The following is a 9,497-nucleotide window of genomic DNA, read 5'->3' as shown; positions in this document are numbered from 1 at the left end:
ATACTTTTGAAGGTTTGTCATCTTTTTGGTTGTACAGTTTTACTCAGGGAGTGAGAAAAAATCATTGCAGCATTGGAGTTACACTAGGAATGAATCCGGACCAGGATATTTATTGACCAAAATGCAACAGAAGACATTGTTGACTTCAATCTCTCTGCACTGAACAAGCCAGAAAACAGACTGTAGTTATAATGAATTGGCTGCAGTGGAAAATTTCTGGTATTGTACATTCATGCACGGTTTAGTGGATTCAGGCCAATATTGAAAAGAAAGTCAGCACTCAAGTCTTCAGAGAAACTGTTGTGCCATAAAATCTGCATTGTCCCCACACAGAGATTAAAGATTCGATTTGCCCTGGTGAGGAGGTAGGAGCCATCCAAAACCACAGGCTGCTTTAGAAGTCAGGCCGCAAGTGGACAGGAAAACATGGTGCTGCTTCCATTCTTTTCTGGAAACTGCTAGGAGATTAGCTTTAAATTTAAACTAGGATCTCCTATGACTTTCTCTGAGAGAAACTGCTGATAAAAGGTCTTGTTGGACCTAACCCTTACTCCATCACCTCAGTTCCTGTACCCTGTGGGATGTGTGGGCCCTCGTTTCCTTCTTCCAGCAAGCCTTTATGCTGTTGGGATTAGCTGAAGTTCCCAGGAAAAATGATTAGCCAAAGTGTCCGGGAGAAACAAGTATGACTTCTTTGTCTGTTAGAAGTGATATCATACCAATAAAGGTTTTCAGGCATTTTCTCAGTACTTCTTAAATAATCCAATTCAAAACACAGTCAGAAGTATGTCTGATAGATGAGCAATGGCTCTCAATAAATGTAAAATATAGATTAGAAAAGCATCGTTTATTGACGATTAAACATTGTATACACAGAAGAAATGTGAGAAATATGCCTTCCTTAAACTGTCTTAATACCATGCTTTCAGTGTTCAGTGAGTATCAGGGGTGGAGTAAGTGCAGATGTAGAAAGAGTAGGAGGAAAATCACTTGGAAGAGCTGCTGCATTACAGTTACATTTTAAAGTTATAGTAAGGAGGACAGATGCAGCGTGTTATGACAGGAACTAATGTAACATCTTCAACAGCAAATTGTTGATTTGAGGTTGACTGTGTCTGGGAGGGAGATAAGGCTGCGAGCTGAAAAAAGAATCAAACATATTAACTCTCAAATAATTCTTCTAAGCTTGAAAAGGCAACAATTTCACAGAGACTGCCAGCCCGACCCATGCATAAAGGAGAGATCCAAAATGGAGAGGAAAACAAAAATACCCATTTTCTCAAGCAAGACCAAAACACCAGCTGTGATAATGGAATCAGTCTGGATTACCTTCTTGGATCCTGTTGCTATTGTCCAATTAACACATCAAATGAATTTCAAACTTTTTTCCTGATACTATTTCTACTAAGTCTAATTTCTGGTAAGAACAGAGCAGCTGGAGACTTTCCGATCTTTCTTTCTTTCTTTCTTTCTTTCTTTCTTTCTTTCTTTCTTTCTTTCTTTCTTTCTTTCTTTCTTTCTTTCTTTCTTTCTTTTTCTTTCTTTCTTTCTTTCTTTCTTTCTTTCTTTCTTTCTTTCTTTCTTTCTCTTTCCTTTTGTTTTCCCTCAACACAAATTAAAGTTTTTGGAAAATTTGAAGCTTTTTATATAGGAAAATTATGATTTTTTTTTTTCATCAGGTGATTGCACATGAAATACGTAACTTCCAATTATTTCTACATAGCATTATATCCACCAGACAAAATACTCTGAGGGAGGTTAATGTCACACTGGAGGCTATGTGTGGACAGATAGATAGCTAAGTATTTTACTACTGTTCAGCAGTGCTTTACCCTGTACACTTTCCTCCAAATATAAGGTGGGATATAGGTTTCTGCTTGGCCTGGTGGTCCCAACAGTTTCACAAATGGGTGTTAATTAGTCACAATTAGCCTGTCTTTACCATGCTGCTACACTAGAGACTGTGCAGGCTGGGAGATGGAAAAAAAAAAGAGGGGGTATTCTGAAAAAGTTGACCCTATTTTTTTGGATGTGTAAATCCAAAACCAAATGGAAACTTCCATCATAAGTCAACTAAGAGAATGAGTTTTTCCCATGCATTTGTATTTTAAAACTGGCATTAAAAAATCTACCTAATGTTCACATGGCTTCTTTCCTGCAACGTTTACATCCCTGTTGGGATGAAAAACCGATTTCAACTTGTTTATGCTACCAGGAGTGGTGGAACATCTGCCTGAACTACCCTTTAAAAAACAGTAAGTATCACCATTGCTAGTTTTAACTTACTATGATATTGCTCCTTACATGAATGCTTTCATCATCCCTGTCTTCAGGATATCTCCAGGGATGGGGCATCTAGAGCTTCTCTGGGTAACCTGTTCTAGTGCCTCACCAACCTCTGAGGGAAGAATTTCTTCCTTATATCTAATCTAAAGCTACCTTCTTTCAGTTTAAAGCCATTACTCCTCATCTTATCACTACATGCCCTTGTAAAAAGTCCCTCCCCAGCTTTCCTGCATGCCCCCTTTAGGCACTGGAAGGCCACTATAAGGTCCCCCTGGAGCCTTCTCTTCTCCAGTCTAAACAACCCCAACTTCCTCAGCCTGTCTTCATAGGAGAGGTGCTCCAGCCCTCTGAGCATCTTTGTGGCCCTCCTCTGGACTCTTGCCAACATGTACATGTCCTCTTTGTGCTGGGGATTTTGTGCCAATTTACAGCCAATTTACTTGAGGAAAAGTTTTACTAGAATTTACAACTGCAGAGTGATCCCGTAAATGACATCAAGCCATTGCTCACACAGACCAAGTTCAAGACAGTGACAGGAGGATAAAAGGTTATCATACATAATCCTTTTCATAATCCTTTTAAAATCTCATAGCAAGATGATGAGCCAGTGATGCTATGGCTAGATCTGGCCTGCAAAGCAGCTAATCAGGTCTGGGGAAAGAAGAGATACCTTAAGTAGACTGTGCCACTGAGGTCACTCCATTGATTTTAGCAGGAGCTACGCAAGAGAAGAAAATTGCAGATTTTTTTTCAAGGTACTGTTATGGAAAGAAAAACCCAAATGCAATTATCTTTGGAACAGTACTGCTGCAAGTCAGGTATGTTGAAATGAATCTAATGTATCATATTTAATGGCATATATTTTCTCAAAAGTACTGAAAGCTCTGGTATGTCTGAAATTGAAAAGGCATGCAGGATTAAATGGACTGAAACTTGACTTTTGGACACTGAGACTGAACAGGTGCTATAAGGACCAGACTGCTGGTTGGGTGGCATTTTCCTTTCCAACAGTAAATGGGAGCTTTAGATTTTACTACAAATACAAAGAAAATACTAGAAAGCATCGTGTTTATGCAGATCACCTGCAAACAAGGCCAGGCCCACTGTGCCTGTTTTGTGAAGGCCCTGAGAGCTTCCCTCCACCAGCCCAGATCTGGCTGTCAGGGCTTGGGGACAATGCACAGCCATGGATGAGGCCCTCCGGGAACACCCTCATCTTGCTCAATTTCTCTGGTGGGCATTATCTTGAGGAAATAATTTTCTCAAGAAATTTGAGATAACGTGTCACAGTGATGTCATATTTGCCTTTGAAGGGACTTTAGGATTTTTGCCAACTGCTGTTTACACAGAACTCTATTAGGATGGTGTCCCGGGGGGCTACAGGCGGGGAAGGAGGTAGGAAACAGCTGCTCTGGTAAATATTAGATTTCTTTGTGTTCATATGTGTGCCAGACAGAAGAGAGGCCGAGACAATTAAGAAACCCCAATTTCGGTAAGGACATACTGACAGGACCATTAACGTTTGATTTGTGTGGTACTGGATCACCTAGCAGTCCAAATGGATTGGGCAGGAGCACACAACTGCACTGCTGCTGAATTATCCAGAGTACACAATATGGTATTTGTACTGGCTTTACGTTGTCTGGGGGGGACTGGCAATATCTAGTCTGACATAAAACTGGAGTGGTATGGACAGAATATACTCAAACCAATACAAAAGTGAACTTTTTTTTAGCACATACAAATCAAACGCCTGTGGCACTTCGCACCTGCGGTGTTTTAGTGCAGCATTAAGTGCCCTAAAACATTCTTGTTTATTAGCTAACGTAATCCCAACTGAAACGCTGAACTGCGGTAACCAGAAGCTTACATAGTGTTCAAAAGCTCTTGACCTTGTGAACAGCCCATCAGAAACAGGTACACAGTAAAACAGATTCCTCGCAACAGCTAAATGAGGCTGAGACATGTTTACCTGACCTGCTGTGTGTACCTAGCGCAGACAACCACCAGGAGAACAAAGGCTTGTGGTTGGTAGTCCAGGACTACGAGATCCTCGTTAGTTGCAGGTTTGAGCTGGCCTAGCTAAAGGTTGCTAAAGCTCATTCAGATGCCCTGGTTACCCTCTTTGAGGGGAAACAAGTTTCTGAATGTGGCTTTCACAAACTTTTAAAGCCAGGTATCACCACTGGCGGTTACACCGGTGGCAGGGACCACTACCAGCAGCAGTGGTGGTGGCCACAGGTAATGAAAGCAACTCCTACACTGTCCTGCAAACCATGCATGCTTGGGGAGAATGCATGAACAGTTTGGGAACCCCTCTTCTAAGCTACTAAAATCAGTGTCTTCAGATAACCTGATTAGATTACACTGGAGCTAATTGAGTAATTGTGCACAGCAAATCTAGTTTTGCTAGACATGTTGTAGCTGGCACAGCAATATTTATCAATTTGTGTAGTTTATGGATAGATGTAGGTTTGTATATCTAACTGCTGGAGCATTATTCTTAATCCTTTGGGCTGGCAGGAGTCAGGAAGAGGCACCCTTTGAAAAAGGCTGAGGAATCAAAGTCTGGCCTGTGTTCAGTGCAGGTAAAGTGTTGAGCTGTACCAGTGAAGGCTGGCCAGCTGCTGATGCTTTGTTTAACAAAAAGTGAAAGCAAGAATAAGGACATTTGCACTACAGTTACTGCAGGGTTAATGGATAAAACGGTAGATAAATAAAAAAGTTGATCTGACTTCAGGATCTTACCACAAAATAATTCTGTGTGTCTCTGCCACAGAAAACCATCACCATAAACTGGTGTGGTGACTTAAGAAATTGGCACAGGCCAGATGCATACTACAGAAGAATATGCAGCTTCTCCAGATCCCATCGGTAAGGGAGAAAGTGGGTAATGAGCCGTCTGTCTGGAGGCAGGTGCCCTTGGTACCTAGAGAGAATCAGTTCATGATAATGAAGGGAAATATATGATCTACATAAATGCCACTAATGGCTTTTCCTGCAGCTGGGTGCCCAAGTTGTTTCCCCTTTGATAATATTGTCCCCTTCCTAATCTGGGGAAATCATGCTTCCAAACACCATTACAGCTACTGGTACAGTGTATTTCAAGATATTAATGCCATCTCTTTCAATATTTACTCTTATTAAAAAGAGTTTTACATACATTTTATTCAGAACATTACCTCTGTTCCTTATAATCTTTTTTTTATAGATAACAGGTAAGGTACAGATATTAGCACGGATAACAGGCACTAGCAAATTGCACTGATAGATCATTACTAACAGAGCAAGAACAATTTTGCAGTAGTGTTACAGCGGATTACTGTTACAGACAGCATACACAACAGAGTGAGACACGACTAAAGTTTAATTCCACAGAAAGTTCAGCAGCTCTCTTATAAAACCTTTTCTTGATATAGCATAGAGAGTTTGGGTCATCTAGCAGACGGCCCTCTACAGTGACCACTAGCCACTTCTCCGTCCGTTTTGGTGTTGAGCTGCATTGCCTTGCCAGCACAGCTGAGCCCGCCAAGCCAAGCCATGCGACACCCGAGGCCACGCTCACGTTTCCATTGTTACCGTGCCGTTACCAGTGCAGAAGGCCATCCAGGGATTACACACACACTGCCAACAGGAGTTGCTCCCTGAGGGGTTGTCATAACACATTATTCATGCCAGCATTGCACAGTTTTGCTACTGTGGTGTGTAAATCTCATGCACTTTTAAAAACAGAAAGGAGATTATTACTGCATTATGAACAGCCATGGAGACTGGCAATGACTGAGCGTGTGCAGCCGCACAAATACAACAAAGTGATGCCCTGTGCTTCCTACAGGAACAGATCACTATTGCTTATAGCCACAAGTTGGGTATATGCATCTTCACTAGAGGATGAGCAGCTGTGGTTGTGTTGTGCTCTCAAGGCAAACATTAGATCAAAATTAGATCAAAATTACACATGCTTTCCTACTTTGCACTTTCTTCTGATGCAAGAACTGAAGTTAGTCACCGTCACCCTTTCATCAACTACACACATTTGAGATTGTTCTGCTTCTGAACTTGAATTCTATGTATTTTTTTTTTTAATCTTGTGCTTCTATAATCAAAATAAGATCATGATTAGCAGATATCAAAATACATCTAGGAATTTCATATTATTCTCATTTTAGCGAGGGGAGAATTACAGAAAGGCTGATACAGAAAGATGCTGATTTCAAGAGTGGTCTGATCTGAGACACTTTCAAGATCACCCAGGGTTGCCATGGAGGCTGGTGGCTCCTGGCTATGGAAAGCTCTGCAGTATGTGCCTGCCCTTGGGTGGCTAAAAAATTAAGTTCTCAAAGGCAGCAGTCACTTTTGACAGTGTTTTGCCCTGAGAGAGCTCACAGCGTACAAAAAAGTGGATGGTGGGCCAGGAGTTGAACCTGCTTTCCATGTTTTGTATTCACTTTATGACCTCTTTTGCTGCTAGAAAGATGAACTGCACAGGCTTCTCTGCAATTCAGAATGAAATTGTGTCAGACTGACAGACTAGTTTAAGTTAACAGTTAATGCATTTACCAGAGCTCAAGAACCATTACTGAGGCACAAATCCAGGATATCTTTGAATCCAGATCTCTGTAAGCAACAAAACGCTGCTGTTTAATGACTGCTGGATCAGCTCTATAACTTGAAAAGTGGATTGAAATGAGTAGTGAAGCTAAAGTAGTTTTAACACTGCAGTTTCTAAATGAGTTGTAAAATAAGCTGGAACAAGTTTGCACTAGAAACATTTGCTATTAAGAGTAAAACTATGGGACTGGAGCCAGGCCAGCTGTGCTACTCCTCCTCCTTTGCTTATGTACCAGTAGGTGCTAGAGGCTAGAGACACTGGAGGTAGAAGGCACGTTTCATTGCTCTCATTTAATTCCCTCAGGCTGACACATGGAGTTGACAGGCTCCACGGCAAGCTGCGTCTAGCCTTCTTTGGCTGGAGGGAGGATTGCTGACACATCGTGCATTTTGGCAGGAGAGACCATCAACACTAAAGTAAAAGAAAGGAAAAAGACTTTAGGTTACCGATTCTTTAAGGCAGAGTTGCTTGTAGTATATGAGTTTACAAGCAGCGTGAGCAACAGGTCATAAAGAGGTCCTCATTTGCTTAGATGTAATAGACAGCTTTTCACAGGCTGATGTTCAAGTGACAGGTTCTCAGGGAAAATCTGATCAAACACTTGAAGTCAGGACCCCAAAGAGCTTGGGTCAAGAGACAGAGAAGGTCAAAGATAAGGGTCACAATATGCAGCAAGAGGCAGTTAAGCTAACTGGCAAGCAATCTGAAAAGAAAAATAGATGGGTCACATATTTATCCATTTGAAATTACACATGTAAAAAATAAAGAGAATTTTCATGTGTGATTTAGCAAATTACATCTGTTAATTCATTTGAAGAACAGCAACAACAAGATCTCGAATAAGTGTCAGTAAAGCAAAATAAAATACTCGCGTGTTTTATAGGAAACAAAGGAGGAAAACAGTCACCCTCCCAAGTGTTGAGGAAATCTGAAATGACTTGAATTGCACTTAAAACTGTTTAAATGTGTTATGTAGAAACACAAGCCTTAAATGCTCTTTTTTTTTTATTTAAACAATGGGATCCAATAAATAATACAGACCAATTACCAATGGATGTACATTACATCAGTCCCAGCTAACTTATTTTCCAGAAAACTCTCTAGGCTTTGGGACAAATTATTTTCCTTCTTTTCAGTGCAATGACTTTGTGAATATGCTGTAACTTTTTCTGCACATGGACTCATTTTTATGATTGCATTATTTATTCAGCACTGACATGAAAATATTCTTAGCAGCCTAAGCATTTTAGCATTCTTACATCATATTATCTTGAATAACTGTGTGTTCAGTAATGCATATACATTGAACTTGAAGTAGCTAATATGCATCAGCAGTGATAAAGGGCATCAGGTAGCTCAGTGGTTGACATATTTACAGAAATACTTCCTCCACATCAGCTAAAGCTATCTCTTAGCTATAAGGAGGAGATAAAAAACACAATTTAAAGGAATCAATGCATGTAGATGAATATGTATTCCATCATTTCAGGATAATTTATTTTGCTTTATCTTAAAAAAAAATAGGGAAGACATCGTTAAGAAATATAATACTCAGCATTTCAGGGCGATGTGGTGTCATGTTATGTTTTTGGATTAAAGATTCAAACCCACCTTTGAATCCAGACAGCCCCAAACCATCTATAAATATATTATTACAGCTTGGCTAATTGGAAAACACCCTATAAATATACTGAAATTATGTTTGGCTTGGTTTCCATACATATCAAAGAAGAGGGATTCCTGGCAAACCTGGAATCTATGTTGAACAACAAGTTTGCCAGCTGGATTTTCATATTCTATAACAAGTTTATGCATTATTTTAGAAAATGTACTGAACTAGACCTGATTGAAAACAAACCATTGTAATAACAAAACAAACTAGTTCATTTGGTGGACCTAATGGTTTCGAGTGTAATCAGTCAATAAATTCTAACAAAATTATTGTCTTGACATTCATTAACAAAGAGGTGCGGAACTCAGAGATGCTAGCAGGGCAGCACATCCCTCACGGTTTGGCAGTTTATGTTGCAGAAAAACATTTTGCCTTGCTGACAGGCTTTCTGACCGACGCTCTCCTCTCACGCCTCAACAGTGAAACTTGTTGCTCGCCTTTTATGCGGGCTCTGATCGGATCTAAACTGCAGTTCAGTCACTGCACTTGGCTTGGGATCACTCTTCCAACGTCTAACAGGCTGCTTTGGAGAGACAGAGATGGCAAAGCCCTCGCTCAAGCAGCTTAGGCTGTGCTGGAGAACAGCAACAGGCTGCACCAAGCAGTCAGACAGGGAGAGTCAGCAGCAAAGGGCAGAGGGAGTACACACTGCCTAAGCCATTTTGCTTAATATTTCTGATTTTTTTTATTTTATTTATTTATTTTTTTAAACCCTCTCGTTAATTCAACGTAGCTAAAGAGTGGGTGTCGAAGGGAGATCAGCCGCAGAAGCGATCCCCGCAGGAGGATATGGCCCAGAAGATGGATTAGGATCTCCTGACGGCAGGCGGTGCGCCGGGAGGGCGGCTGAGCCGAAGGCACGGCAGCCCGCACACCGCCGCTCGGCCTCCGGGAAGGCAAGGGAACTTATTTTTCCGCCAGCAGAAC

General features: G+C 40.9%; 1 long non-coding RNA gene across 1 annotated transcript; it reads left to right on the top strand.

Moving 5' to 3' along the window:
* The first annotated feature begins 1,407 nt into the window (after window positions 1–1,407).
* Window positions 1,408–9,443, top strand: LOC136790168 (uncharacterized). The gene is made up of 3 exons (XR_010829610.1): window positions 1,408–2,255; window positions 2,999–3,104; window positions 9,304–9,443. It is a non-coding gene; the product is annotated as an uncharacterized lncRNA (long non-coding RNA).
* The last annotated feature ends 54 nt before the right edge of the window (window positions 9,444–9,497 follow it).

The sequence above is a fragment of the Anser cygnoides genome, chromosome 1, assembly GCF_040182565.1.
Source record: "Anser cygnoides isolate HZ-2024a breed goose chromosome 1, Taihu_goose_T2T_genome, whole genome shotgun sequence".
Taxonomy (NCBI): Eukaryota; Metazoa; Chordata; class Aves; order Anseriformes; family Anatidae; genus Anser; species Anser cygnoides.
The sequence above is the reverse complement of the archived record's forward strand: the minus strand, read 5'-3'. Positions and strand labels throughout refer to the sequence as shown.